Genomic DNA, 14,330 nt, shown 5'->3' with positions numbered 1-14,330 from the left:
TAAATTTGCAGTTTTCCCCAGGTCCCATTGATTCATATTGTTATGTCATATGTGAGGTAGGCCCAAACTCAGATTACTGCTGACATTTCCTCCCTATCTCCACCTTCTCCACCTCTGTTTTGTTAATGGCACAACGTTCATGCTGGTAGTATAATTACTGACATTAGAGCGAGCCAAGAAAGACTCTGCAGGATGCTAACCCCACGAAGCCACAACTGCTGTTTGGCATTCAAGAGTAAAAGGTGTGCCAGTGTTTCCCTGCCTTGGTCTATGTAAACTAAAGGCATGCTAGTGTATTCATACAGGTCCCTTGCCCCCCCCACTTCTCCCAACAAACACACCTGAGGGAACCCCCTCCAAGTCAAAACAATTAGCATCCTCCTTGCCTGTGGAGTTAAATTCTCAGTGCAAACAAATGCATCCGACTGACAGGCAGCTTAGGCAAATGGCTTGTTTGGGGAGCGGGCTCAGTCTCTTTGGGCTTACAGAAAGGCTGAGCGAGTTTCAGCTGGGAGCGATTGCATTACAGAACAGCGTGAGAAAGAGAAGCACCTGTATATATCTCACCTGAAATCAAAGAGGATATCTCGTTGAGAATGGGATTTAGAATTTCCAGCACAATAGGTTTATACGCCCCAGGTTGGATGTTAAGAAATGCGTAGGGTGACGTATAATGTAGTGGAAACTTAGTACAATTGAATGGAAGTGTCACCGGTTTCGTGACGCTGAAAGGAGCTGGAATTGAATCATTGTTTGATAAATGGATGTAACAATAACTGCTGTAAAAATAAGAATAAGTGGTCATCATTGTATGTGTATGTAAAGGTGATCATGTGCATTTTCCAAAAGAGCGCCATCATCATGCAGTTCGTGACTCCTGCGTAACATGTTGTAGCTAGTCCAGAGCAGTGTTAAGGTTGATCATTACTTTTTAAAAAGTAATGGGATACTTGCTTATTTATTCCTTCTGTAGAAATGCATAAAAACATGTTCTGGAAATGTTGTAGAAAGTTATTTGTTACACTGCTTGTTATAGTACAACATTGTCTGAGAATGTCATGTAATTGATAGTTTGCAATAACAGCACAAATATTTATCTTAATAAGAAGGACATCCACAGGACGCAGAATTAAATTTTTACCACCAAGCCAATGGAAAAGTTGATGAAAGCCAGTCAGGACAGAGAAAAATGTTGTGGCAGCAGCAGTTTCTCTGCGAAGCTACAAGCTAGCTCATCTCTGCTTTAGTTAACTGCTGACAAGCTTTGGCCCTTGTATGTAGTTGGCACACAGTCAGCTTGAGCATCACTCTGTGTCTGGGGGTCTCTTGCTGCTGGCTTGGGTTTAGCGTCTTGCCTTTGAACGTTCTTGGAGAGATTCGCTGTTGTGTTCACAGCAGCGGATAGTTGTTTCTGGCCTGGATGGAGTTTGCACTTTGCTGTCAGTAAGTCTTGTGCTTTAATTCAATAAATTTACAGTAATGTAACCACTCCTCCAGCGTCGTGATCCATATGAACTGTGTTCAAGCAATTGTTGCACAATCATGCATGAAAAAGGACATTTGATTTCTTTTTTTTTTTCACTTTGGCCAAAATGCAGTTAGCCAAAGACCTCATGAAAGTAGATATTTCTTTGTTTAGTAATTGTAATCTGATTACCAAAGTAAGGTGATCTTAGGTAATATAGTACTACATTACTGAAAAATATAATGTGATTATGTGCCTCTGTTAAACTGGGTGTAATCAGAGTGTGAAGCCATAATTTGTAACACTAGCCCTGACTCTTACAGTTATTGGTTACTGTATCCTATCCAATGGGTATGCACTCACCTCATAGACTGTATATAAAAGTTTTTGGGTTCAGTTACTTAAAGTTGAAGAGATTACATGAAATTTTGCAAATTATGTTCCCCATCAGACTCATTATTTGCTAGCTTGTGAGTGAGTGTGCAGTGGTCCTTGCTTTTTTAGAGCCATTGCTCACTCACATCTAGTGTCAAAACACCAAGATGGGCCAAGGTGGGTTTTAAGTAAGCAGTGGATGTGCTTGCTTTGCCAAGTGCATACACTAAACTGGAAATAGTACAGAGAAGATTAGCATGGTCCATGTGCAAGGATGACACGTAAAATCGTGACACGTTTACAAATTTAGGGGTGGCTGCGGCTCAAGAGGAAGACCAGGTTGTCGACTAATTAGAAGGTTGGCAGTTTGATCCCTACCTCCTCTAGTCTGTATGTCGAAGCATCCTTGGGCAATTTTCTGAACTCTGGATTGCCCCTGATACATCTATTAGAGTGTGAATGTTAGGTTAAACGTGTTTACATACAGAAATAAGCACATTTATAAATGTGTGCGTGAAGGAGGTTTGAAGTAAAACAGCTTTAAGCGCGCAAAATAGAAACAGGTACTTGTATATCACTTTTCTATCCATGTCACAGTGACATGACCATGCTATATACAGTCTGGGATTGGCCCTTAGAGAAAGGCTTATTAAGTATTTTGGGTTTTTGTTTGTTTAGATATTGAAAAGTTGACTTTAAAGTTGAAAGTCTCCATTATTAATTGTGAAAAACACCATCCTGTTATGATTAGGAATACCTGTGTAACAGGATCATTTCTGTAGCGTTAGCTATCTAAATGCACATTCAGTGAGACATGACTGCTTTTTTTTAATAGCTTTTTTTATACCATTTCTAGGTATGCTAATATTTTTTCTAATGTATTTATGTTCTAATTTTTCTTTATTTGGCAGCTTTTTTTCTAATGAATAAAATAAATTAAAAAATGAATGAAATTTATCAGGCAGACAAGAAATGTGGAATCCAATAAAGTCTAGAGTTTGACCTCACTATGAAATTAGCCATTGTGTATGTTTCAAAGAGCCCAGAATTGTCTTTCAAGCATTTTCAATATGGGCCAGTAGATCCCATTACTCATCTCTGGAAAAGTTTAGTTTGGGGTTCTGTCATTTGAAAGGGACCATAGACTTGGCATAATGTCTTCTGTGTCTTTTGCGATGGACCAGGGTCTCCAAGCTGCACAGAGAGGAAGGGAGAAGGAGGTGGGCGTGGTATTATGTCCTAATAGGCCAATCTGGATGGACACACCGATAGCAGCATCTGCTTGCTTTGTCAAAGGCGGAGATTTTAATGGAAGATCTGAGCGCCAAACGTTGAGCGGGACCACATGCGGACAGAGATGGATGGTTGAAAGGTCACAGGCTTCGAGTGACCAATGGGTCCAGTTTCTTATCTCTGATCCCCACTGGCCAATCAATTGGTTGTGGGGCATTTGTCATGAAGTAAATCCAAGTTGTTGCTTTCTTATCCATCCCCGGCTCGCAGGCAAAGTATTGTCAGGCTCCATGTATGTGCCACTGTATGGAGATGGATGAACATACAGACCCATATCAGGCTATCAGATAGGTTAATAAAGGTCATCTCAGACATTTTTCAGATATTTAAGTGTGTTTTAATAGCACATGTGTATCATTTAAGTGTGTTTTAATAGATTTAATATTTTTTAAATACATTATTGACAAGAAAGTACACTGTGCTGCACATTGTAAATCCTAAAATTTGGAAGATGCATCCACTTTCATTAACTGGACTGGTTGTTATTTTAAAAAAATCTACATGGAGATAGAAAATTATTTCAAACTAATTCCAGGCAGAGTTGCAAAAGAAGCAGTGGTGATTTGCCATATTAGGACCTAGCAGCATTTACACAGCTTCATATGGTAAGAAACAAACCAGTCACAGAAAGAGCAGCTTTGATTTTCTGCAGTCCAGTTTTCTCTGTCCTCTTTGAGAAAGTCAAGTAAGGCAGCTTAACAGAAAACTGCACAGATATATTTCACTCTTTATTAAGAGTTTTGAGTTGCCTTATCTGGGTTAGAAGCCAGATAAAGTCCAGTTGTTATGACTCTATCCATCATATTCCTCACAGCAGAAAACTGATTGTAAAAGCTAGACAGCTGTTAAGTCAAAGGTTGTTCATCGGCTTGGAGCTAAGATTGCAGGTCTCTATATTATTGATAAACCTGGAACTCAGCAAGTATTATAGTGTTTAAGATGTCTGAAAGGGGTTTGGGCAAGCTCCGGCTTTACATGGCCTGAGGGGTTGCAGACAGAAATCACGGTGCCCTGCAGGATGGCCATTAGGGCAAAAGACGAGGGGAGCCAACAGGATGTCTGCACTCCAGGGATCTAATCCGGTGCCCTTGGCTCTCCTCAGGAAAAGTTCCGCAGCTTCTGAGCTCCTGTGGGTCTGGCAGGTGGTTTATTCCATCAACCATTACCCATCCCCACAGTTTGGATACTTTTGTGGCCGAATTAAGCTCTCAGGAGCATTCAGTCTGGTCACATTAGCTTAAATAGAAAAGCCAGCAGGGCCACCTTTTTTCGGCTTGGTTACCTTTATTGTTTCATTTTTTTGTCGGGCTGCTAATAACATCCCAAATCCTGACTTAGTCCCAAGTGTCCTTTCATACACTGTTCTCCAAAAAAAGAAAACTGAAAAACTCTGCATGCGCTAACAAATTGCCTAATTGGCATAGCTGCAGAGTTGCAAGCAAGTAGTGGATGCTTGCCACAGTTGATACTATAACGATGGGAAGGGCCACTGTGTTTGACTCCAGCTTTCTACACGGTGTACTTTTCTTTGTTATTGGTCTCTTCTGTTGCCTGTGAGCATCTGCTCGGTGCTCCTCTTAGTGGAGCTTTTACTGCATCGCCTTTTAATCTTGGTGTCGGAGTCAGCCCTCTTCTTATGTGAAAGCTTTGAGCTGCTGCTTGCGAGTGAAATTAATTGTGTGTTAAGCAGAGTGGAATTAATGGCTTGCACTGAAACCTGTGGCCACGGCTGGCTTAGCGGTGCGCAGATCCCCCTGATCCTGCTTGTTACAGGAGCTTGGCCATTGTAGATGGTGAGATGATTGTGAGGTTTCAGCCTCTTTTTTTCAGTTTCTTTTGTCTTTTGGGGGAGCACGGGGATCTCTGCTTTTGTCTGCCTCCATGTTCCTTTCAGGTGGTATCACAGCTGGCCTCTTTAATTCACTCGGGACATCGTGTGACCCTACCCCCCAGGAGGCAACTGTAAACACACACAGTTTCTTTCTCTATCACCCCTAAACAGACACTGCAGAAAGTTATTTTCTGCTCTACACCGTAACTTATGACATCTTTACACAATCCTATGCAATGCTTAAGAAATGTTTACAGATGTAATGAATGTGTAAAAACTCGTGTGCAAGTTTAAAATGAAAATGTTTGAGTCAGATTTACAAATGCATCAGGTCATCCATGGGAATCCACAGCATGTGTTGTCCAGCCATCTGCCCACTTTAAAGATGCCGACTCTTTCGGCTTCACAAATGGAACTACTATACGGTTAGACAATTACCCCAAACAGCTTGGTAATGGGTTTATGGTGTCTAGAATGATTGTCTGCACAGTAAAACTACAGGATCTCCACAAAAACCTTACATGGCTGTAAATATGTATTAACCAGAAAATAGGCCTTGTGTGGGATCATTTAAAAGAGACAAAGACCAGCTCTTGGACAAAAAGGAAAGATGCCATAAGAAAGAGGGGATTCTACTTAGCTAATGAGTTGCTCTATAGAAATGTAAAAAGGTAGGTCTTTAGGCAGAGCAGTTGCCCCGCCGGTTGGGTCTGATAGACTGTAAAATGCAGAGGTCCGGCCACTGTTTCCACTGTCCATTGTGGCCATGGTAATTCAACCGGTCCCATGTTATCTTGCAGAGGGTTGTAATTGTGACATGAGGCAGAAAGGGGGACAAAGTCATTACTTGTGCTGAACTCTGATAAACCGGAGAGAAGAAAGATGCCTTGTTAAGTCCTCATTCTTTGGGAACTTCAAAGAGAAGCACCCTCCTCTGGCCGCAAATAAAAAAACTTCTAACGTAAGCAATGAATGGACCTGCCAATTTCCTTAACGTCCTTCAGCGTCAAGGGCCATTTTGGCCAGTTCTTACTCCACCTTGTGAGAAGTGGTCAGCCGTTAAGAGGACTTGACGGTGAAACCCTTGTGTCAAGTGAACATCATATAAGTAGACTGGCATCAGAACACTCAGACCAGCCTAGATTTGCAAGTTTCGCAAGGTGTTTGAGTGAAGACAAAAGACTTCTTGGAAATAATGAACAAAAAAAGTATATTCCCAGTGATGCAATTTCTCTCGCAGAGAATGAAATGAAAACGCAAGACTAGAGAAAGAACTCAAAAACTCATTCACTCACAGATATACATTTGTACATTTGTAAAGCAGAAATGCTGCTTGTGCTGCACGAGAGACTCTAAACCTATCCTTTAATTATCACATTAAATGGCCGAATTAGGGGGATATCAATGTTTTTGTGTTGGGGAAGAAGGGGACTTGGAGATTATGCCGCCGATTGAAATGTAAAACAGCTTTTGCAATTACCCATAACCTCAGCACGAACCTTGCCTGAAACAATGCAACTAGTTTCAAAGGCTAAGAGGCAGGCTCATCCCTGAGAGGCACGGCTACATAACAAGAAGGCATCATTAAAGGTAAAGGAAGGGGAAAGGAGATTCAAAAAAAATAATAATCTTGAAATGATGTGAGCAACAGTGCGGCATCCTCAGCCAAACACCTCATTGAATCTCCCTTTAGTGCTTAATGAAATCGTTTAGTATAAAATGTAAGAACAGGTCATATTGTGAGTTATTCACTTCAAAATCAAAGTGGGAAATAGGAGTTATTTGAAAAATAGGCAAGTTGGATTGAATGTGCTTAGGCAGCAGAGTATGTCTGGCTTTTTAAAAATGTTTTGAGGATTGGCGACATCAGTGGTTCTACCATGTCACCACGCTGTGAAAAGGTCTGTTCAGCCTAACACTGAGTTGGCTTTTATAGATATTTGCATGCTAATGTCTCCAATACAATTCGGCACAGAGTACAGATATATCAGCGTGGAACAACTGCCACCTTTTAAATAGCCTCCTATTCCCCTTTCTTAACCAGGGAGGTCTTTTGACTGTTGGTTCATTCTGTGTATTCAGAGCTCTGGGCAGAAACACACACTCACACACGGACATACACTTAATCTCGTCCTCCTTGAATCACCCAGATGGATAGGTTTTTCTCCCTGTTTTGATGTTTCGTTGCTGTCCCCTTAATTCCAGTCTTTAATCACTCTGTGTCAGCACCGAGGCCTCAGCTTGCCCTCAGCCCACTTCAGAACGACCTCGATTTCTCTCCAAATCTCCTCCGCAGCCAGCTCCAGTATGAAGGGCAGATGTGGGACATGGGCCAATGTGCTCCCCGAGGTGTTTGCCATCTTCATCCTCTTTGTCAACACGCTGCTTTCTGTCACTGTCACAATAAGAGGCAGTGATCCTTTGTCTAAGAAGAGTTTAGACGGAGAATGCAAACTCTGTCTAACACGGATTGAGCTTGGTGGGTGTCAGAGGAGGTCATCTGATGTTTGATTGTCTGTTGCCGTTTTGGCTATAAAAAGGCCCAACTGTTTGGGCCTTTGGTTGGTGTTTGCATGCATTTGCATAACCGGCCTGAAAATGAGCTTTAATGAAGAAGTGGGTTTTAGCGTATTTACATTTGGAGTGTATTCTTCAGCCTTTTGATCAATAGATGACAACTGTGGAGAAGCTTATCATGGAAAGTGACATGTTAGAACCAAGTGTTCAGGTCTTTATACGTTGTAGTCTTGTTCTTCACTGCAGGTTTAAAAAAAAACAAAATAAGGCCAAAACTTTCCACGATTAAAAGCCTTAAAAACACTCCATTACAGTTAATCACAGTCACTAAATATAAAAAACATTTGTAGTTTCATGATTTTTAGGGTTTTTTTGATAGACAATAAAGTAACTTCTTATTTAAAACATCTTCCAACATCTCACTAAATAGAAGTTATTTTGTGTCAAGGGTGCAATGTCCCATAAAGTGTTGTGTCTGTATTTAGGCAAGAATTGAGTTTGTACAATTCTAACAAACTTGTAAGTCTGTATTTGTTATGATCACCTTTATTCTTCAACACAGTCTGAGTTCTCTTAGTCAAGATTTTCTGTGATTTCTTTAAGTAGACTTCGGGAATAGTTCTCCAGGCTTCTTGAAGGATATTCAAAGCTGTTCTTTGGATGTTGGCTGCCTTTTGCTCTGTTCTGTCAAGATGATCCCACACTGCTTCAATGATGTTGAGGTCCAGGTTCCTTTAGAGAAGCTTCTTGATAGCCACCCTCAGACAGTTTCAGAGGAGGCTTCAATGATAAGTAGATGGATCAACTTGAGGGCCAAATGCATCTCTCAGGTCCTGTGTCAGGTCTTGATTCTTAAAACGTGACTTTCAGACACTGCCTGATACTCCCTCTGTCCAGCTTCTGCCTGCCTAAGAGACTCCAGCACTCACATTACATCTTCTGATGACATCATCCAGGTAGGCAGCAGCCAGTGCTGGGGTAATTGCTTGTAAAAGGTAACGTATTACACATTAGTCTGTACTTTTCTTAAAAGTAATGCAAAACGTTTCCTAATTACTCACCCGAGAAAGTAATTAGTCACAAGGCTCATTACTCTCTTGTTATAACCTAAAATTTTCAACACTGTCTCAAAATTACCTGTTAACAATATCAAGTTTAGGTAACGGTCCCATGCAAGGTCAGCGTCTAGCTGCTCACCACTGCCTTTGTTACCTGTTGAAGTTAAGGGTCTGGCTGCTGAGCTGGGGTGTGCATACGATCGGCTTTAACATCACTCTGGGTTCTTTGCTAGCTTGGCGTTAGCATGGGATCTGTGCAGATGTCTGTGCAGAGTTTAAGTTCTGTGAGCAGTATGATGCGGCTGTCCTAAATGCAAATTCCTTTTTACTGTCACGCTCGTGTCGTTTTGTGCAAACAAAATAAAAGTAATATCCATATCGGCACTAATCAAAAGCTGTATTGTTGTAACACTCCGCCATTCTCCTCCTCCTGCACAGGATTTGAAATCAGGTGATTGTGGTGCAAGTGTGGAGGGAGAAAAAATTCATGTTTCTTTGATGTTTTTTTTCTCTCAATCCAGCATGCAGATCACTGAAGAACCTCTGTATCGTAATTAATGACATAATTGTAATGTAATGACTGACTGTAGTACAGTGACACATTACATTACTGTGTTACTGAAAAATGTAATGTGATTACAGTAACACATTCATTTGTAATCTTACTTTGTAATGCATTACATCCAACAGCAGCATATGCAGCAAACGGAGCGACGTAGCTGGAAAGGGGCGAGAGCTCCAAACAAGCTGGAAGGAATGATGATGAATCGTTACAACCTATACAGAGTGTTGTTCATATACACTAGACAAGGAAATCTGTCAGTAGCCTTTCGTCAAATGCAGTGTTGTAAAAAAGCGTGCAGAACCAAACCAGTCCAGGAGTTCATCGACCCAGGATATAGGGTATGCATCAAACTCTGACACCTTATTCACCTTACAGTAGTCTACACAGAACCATGTAGATCCATCTTTCTTTACCACAAGAACTATGGGACTATGCTATGCACTGTGTAACTTTTCTATTACTTACAAACAAACTTATAAAATCAAAATAAAGGGTCAAAGATTCCCTGCAGAAGTCTAACCCAGGCATCAGGTGCCCTTTTTTATGCTCGATAGATTCATAGGTCAGTGTTAATGGGCTTAACACAAAAAAACATGGGTCTGCATTTCACGGGAAGTTGCAACGACTGAGTTAACAATGAGTGTACAAAACAGCCAATGTCCAAATAAACACTTTGAATGACTTTCAGTAAGCCTGGAGAAGCTTTGCATTAAAGCACATAAAGAATTGCTGGAAAGTCAGGATCACTGGAAGCAAAATATAAAGAAGTAATGAGTGACTCAAGATTTTTGCACAGGAATTGCTTTGTTATTGCTATGCAACACGTTCTCACTCCCAAAGCGTAACATTTTACGCTAGGTGACAAATCGTCAACATATTACGTTTTCGGCTACCCACCACGTTCCTAAATGACAACCTCGGAAAAATGAGAAAATATGAGAACCGCATGGACTCAATCTACACATGTTCGCTCTTTTTCTTCAAATCGCTTAGAAACACGCTATTTAACATCATTAAAGTCCTGGTTACGGTCAGGAAAAAGGTTATGGTTAGGGCTAGGGATAAGGTTAGGTTTAGGGCTGGAATACAGGGCTGGAACGTCTATTACCGCGGGAGCGTCATTGCACTGGATTTCGCCCATAACCCGCCGCGTACCATAAGAACGCCGAAGGTCTCCTTTTGCGTTCCTCAGGAACGCCCCGGGACGTGACAAAACGTCGGCATGTTACGCCTCGGGAGTGAGAACGGGCTCTGCTATGACGACTGGCACTGACCAACAGTCATACAAACATCACCTTTCTGTTTGTGACAGTTCCCCCAGTCTCTCCTTTGGGCCCGGTGTGCGTCAGCTGACTTAACGTACAAATCACTGACAAAAATGACTTTATTTTTGGGAAAAATTATCATGTCAAGGTACATTATTATCTTACCTCATGTTCTTCATTAGATTATGGCCATCAATTTGGGTTAAGGCAGACAGCTGCAATCAATTAACCATGTATCTGCTGTTGGTGAGCAGCACAAGGCCCTTATTAAGATGAACAATGCCTCAGTGAAGATGATGGGTGCTACTGTTTGGAAAAGGAAGCTGTGACGCAAACAACTGCTTTTAGCCTCAAGGCGTGAAACTCATTAAGACCTCTTAAGCCCAGTGACACGCTGCCCAATATATATGCAAACTCTACAATGTATCAGCAGGAGCCTTTCAGCCACCTCATATGGTGGAGGTGCGTCAGCTGACTTAGATTTTATGGTAACGTGACAGGCAAGGGTTTGTGTGTGATAACATGTGATAATAAGCACTGAGATACTGAGCCGAGTCCTGTGACCTGTGTGGCTACTTTATGGTCTTCCCCTGGCTATGTTCCAGTTTGAGGTTTAGTTCGGCGGCGGCTAAAGGCAATAAGCTCTGATCATGTGGCTGGGCGCTGTCACGCAGGCAGACAATGGAGGGGGCTGAGAAGAGAGTTTTTAAACGTAATATCACCACGTGCCCTCTTAAATGAGGAGGCTGTTCCTTGAAATTTTATGAACTGATAAAGGGAATCATATTGCACTTTGATGTTGAGCTTGTTTTGTGCGCAGTCCAAGTGTGTGTGGCAAATAGGTGAGGAAAACAAAGCAGGTACTGCAGTGAGTGTCACTGTTTACGGACGGCTGTAAACTCACGGGGGTTTGTCAAGCTTTGGAATTGCATTGCAGCTAGTGGTTTGGGGAATCTTGTCGAAGCTGAGAAAGTACCTTTAGATACTGATCTGACATGCAAAAGCATATGAAAACATCTGATTGGCTTCATTTTCTAGTATGACAATGGGCGATCGTGGCTCAAGAGTTGCGAGTTCGCCTTGTAATCGGAAGGTTGCCGGTTCGAGCCCCGGCTTGGACAGTCTCAGTCGTTGTGTCCTTGGGCAAGACACTTCACCCGTTGCCTACTGGTGGTGGTCAGAGGGCCCGGTGGCGCCAGTGTCCGGCAGCCTCGCCTCTGTCAGTGCGCCCCAGGGTGGCTGTGGCTATAATGTAGCTGCCATCACCAGTGTGTGAATGTGTAAAGCGCTTTGGGGTCCTTAGGGACTAGTGAAGCGCTTTTTATTTTTACAATGATCCCAAACACACTGCCAATGGAGTAAAAGCATAGATGGATAGAAAAACACTGTCAGTCATAGACTGGCCTCCCCAGAACCTGGACCTCAATGTTATTGAAGCAGTGTGGGATCATCTTCACAGAGAACGACAAAAAGCAGCCGACATCCAACTGGAGAACTAATCCTGAAAACCTCTTAGAGAATTGACAAGAAAGCTGCCTGATGCTGGAGTTCACATTTTTTCAACTCGAGCGGTAGATGCGATATGCGCAAATGCACAAAATGCAACACAAAAACTTTTACTGGCGTGTCAAACGTGCCAGACGCGCATTTCACGCGTTTTCGCCACACAAATCTGCTTCCGAAATTTTGCGTCATCGTGCTTTTCCATTGACTTTACATGTAAACCTGACGCTCTGTTTGCGTCTATCGTGTTCGGTGTGAACACACCGTAAGAGAGTTATAAAAGTGCATTGATATTTGGTGATATCACAAAGATGAGTGCTCTCATGTCTGGGGAACATCGCCATTTCAACCTCTTTAATTGCACTACTCAACACGAACCTTGCTGAGGCACATGTTAGCAAGGGAGTTGGAAAAAGTGGGAATATCAAGGCAATGAGGTGCACCTGCATCAATTAAACCTCACCTAAATATGCCCTTTCCTCTGCACAGACATTATGGTATATTCTGCATGTCATACCTTTTGGATATTTATTAAATGATTTCTAAAAATGTTCTTTGTATGTATTTGGGATCTATTTCTAAATATAAAGTTTCTTATAATTTATAACTGGCTAGCCTGAACCGATATTGATCACCTGGTCGTTGATGCTGACATATTTTAGTAGAATAATTGAAAGGTGCATAGGGAGATACATTGCTAATAAATATAGCAATGCTTTATCCTACAGAGGTTTAATCTCCCATCTGTGAAAATGAACGGTGCCTGTCAGCAAACTTTAGCCTGTCTCCTGTTTTACAGGTGCTATTTTATCGTTCACTTTCATATTCTTTATGGTCCTTGTAAATGCTGAATCGCCACAGCGGCCTTGCAACTTGAATTTCATTTTGGGAAGAGAACAAAGCCAACTAAATGCTGATGTTTGCCTCTTAGTTTAAATAGAAGTTTGCTACCAGTGATGATCCTTGACACGTAGATTGTCGTTTGCATGTGTGCATGTGCGAGGTCCCGGGAAAGCTGCAAAAGCACATGTATAGGCGGTCAGAATGGACCTTCCAGGGAGGAATCCAAACGTAGCAGGAGATGGCAGGAGGTAACACACAGATTATGGTTTTTGCTTTTTATGTGTGAAGTTCTAAAATGTTTTTTTGTGCAGGTTTGACAAAAAAAATGTCCTCAGATAAATGTGAAAGTAGACTCCCATCAGAGGATAAGAAATCAGAATTCTTTCATCGTGGTTATGGTCGGTCATAAAGCAGATGATAAGTACACCTCTAAAGTGCAGCATCAGTGCTATTGATGTAATGGCTGTTTAATGCCTGTGTCTACTCCAACTTTGCCGTGTAAGTGGCTGCTGATTGCCGAACACAGGCCAGGTCTCCTCCCAGTGGACCCATATAAATGCTGGTGTAGCACAGGGCCAAGACCTGGTTGCCTATGCACCGTCTATGCCATCCTTCCTCCCTTCTCTCCTTCCATCCATTTCTTTGTTCTGTCGTTATTTTTATGAGGTATTGAGAAGATGGTCATTTTGGGTGAGAGGTGGCCGGATCACAAGGGGAGTGGAGTGTGCCGTCCATCAGACAGCTCAGCCCTCGCTGTCTCCTAATGATGATATCACTGGAGCCAGGCTTGCACACACACAAGCGCACACAAATCTCGTGTCGCCTCGCCTCAGGCTGCCTGTCTGCCAGGCTGCACAGGTGACTCACAGGGGCCCTGATGGAGTGTGTCACCGCGGAGTCTGGTGTCTGCATGAGTCTGGGTGTGTGTGGCGTCAGCTGAATGCATCGGCGAACTGAAGCGTGATCTACCCGGTGACCCCCTGCACGGCGTCTCCCTTATGAACTCATAGTGACTCAACTAATAGCTAAACCTGCTACAGATTTAGCCGTGGCCTCATCACCCTGCAATCCCACTACAGTTTTATTGGTGCACGACAGAGTGCGCGTCACTCAGCTGGCATCTGGAGAGCAGCGGATGCTGAGTAGGTGGGTGTGTGTGTATGTGTGCGCTCATGCACATAGTTTTTGTTCCCTTTCGGAGGCTTCGCACAGTAAAATCAGTGTGAGCGTCCTTTAATGGCAGTTAAGGCCCACAGGCTCGAAGGATCACTAATCGTCTGGAGCCCTCAGCACGGGACATTACCAGTGATCAGTCTGTTTTACAGCCATCAGGTGACAAGACATAACTGGAGCTCTCTGCGAGCTCCGTGTTTCAGTGCTTTGAGCAATGGAATGGCAGTGACGTTAGATTTAATTGCGACACACAGAAGCATATTTTACTTTATGACCTGTTATTAATGCTGCGCGTCTGTGTGTGAGTGTGAATTAAATGGTCGGTTAGAGCTGCGAGGGGTCAAAGTTCCGTCTTATCGTCTAGTGCGAGTGAACCTACCCGCCTGCTGTTGGACGATGTTTATAGTCCTTATCAGCGCAGCAGCCGAGTGCACACACAAAC

The 14,330-nt window shown here is 42.6% G+C and overlaps 1 non-coding gene across 1 annotated transcript; it reads left to right on the top strand.

Annotated features, from left to right (window-relative positions):
* Positions 1-2,041: 2,041 nt before the first annotated feature.
* LOC118454269 (U6 spliceosomal RNA) lies at positions 2,042-2,149 on the top strand. Its single transcript, XR_004843670.2, has one exon. It is a non-coding gene; the product is annotated as a U6 spliceosomal RNA (small nuclear RNA).
* The last annotated feature ends 12,181 nt before the right edge of the window (positions 2,150-14,330 follow it).

The sequence above is a fragment of the Neolamprologus brichardi genome, chromosome 15, assembly GCF_056152115.1.
Source record: "Neolamprologus brichardi isolate AB-2024 chromosome 15, ASM5615211v1, whole genome shotgun sequence".
Classification (NCBI taxonomy): Eukaryota; Metazoa; Chordata; class Actinopteri; order Cichliformes; family Cichlidae; genus Neolamprologus; species Neolamprologus brichardi.
The sequence above is the reverse complement of the archived record's forward strand: the minus strand, read 5'-3'. Positions and strand labels throughout refer to the sequence as shown.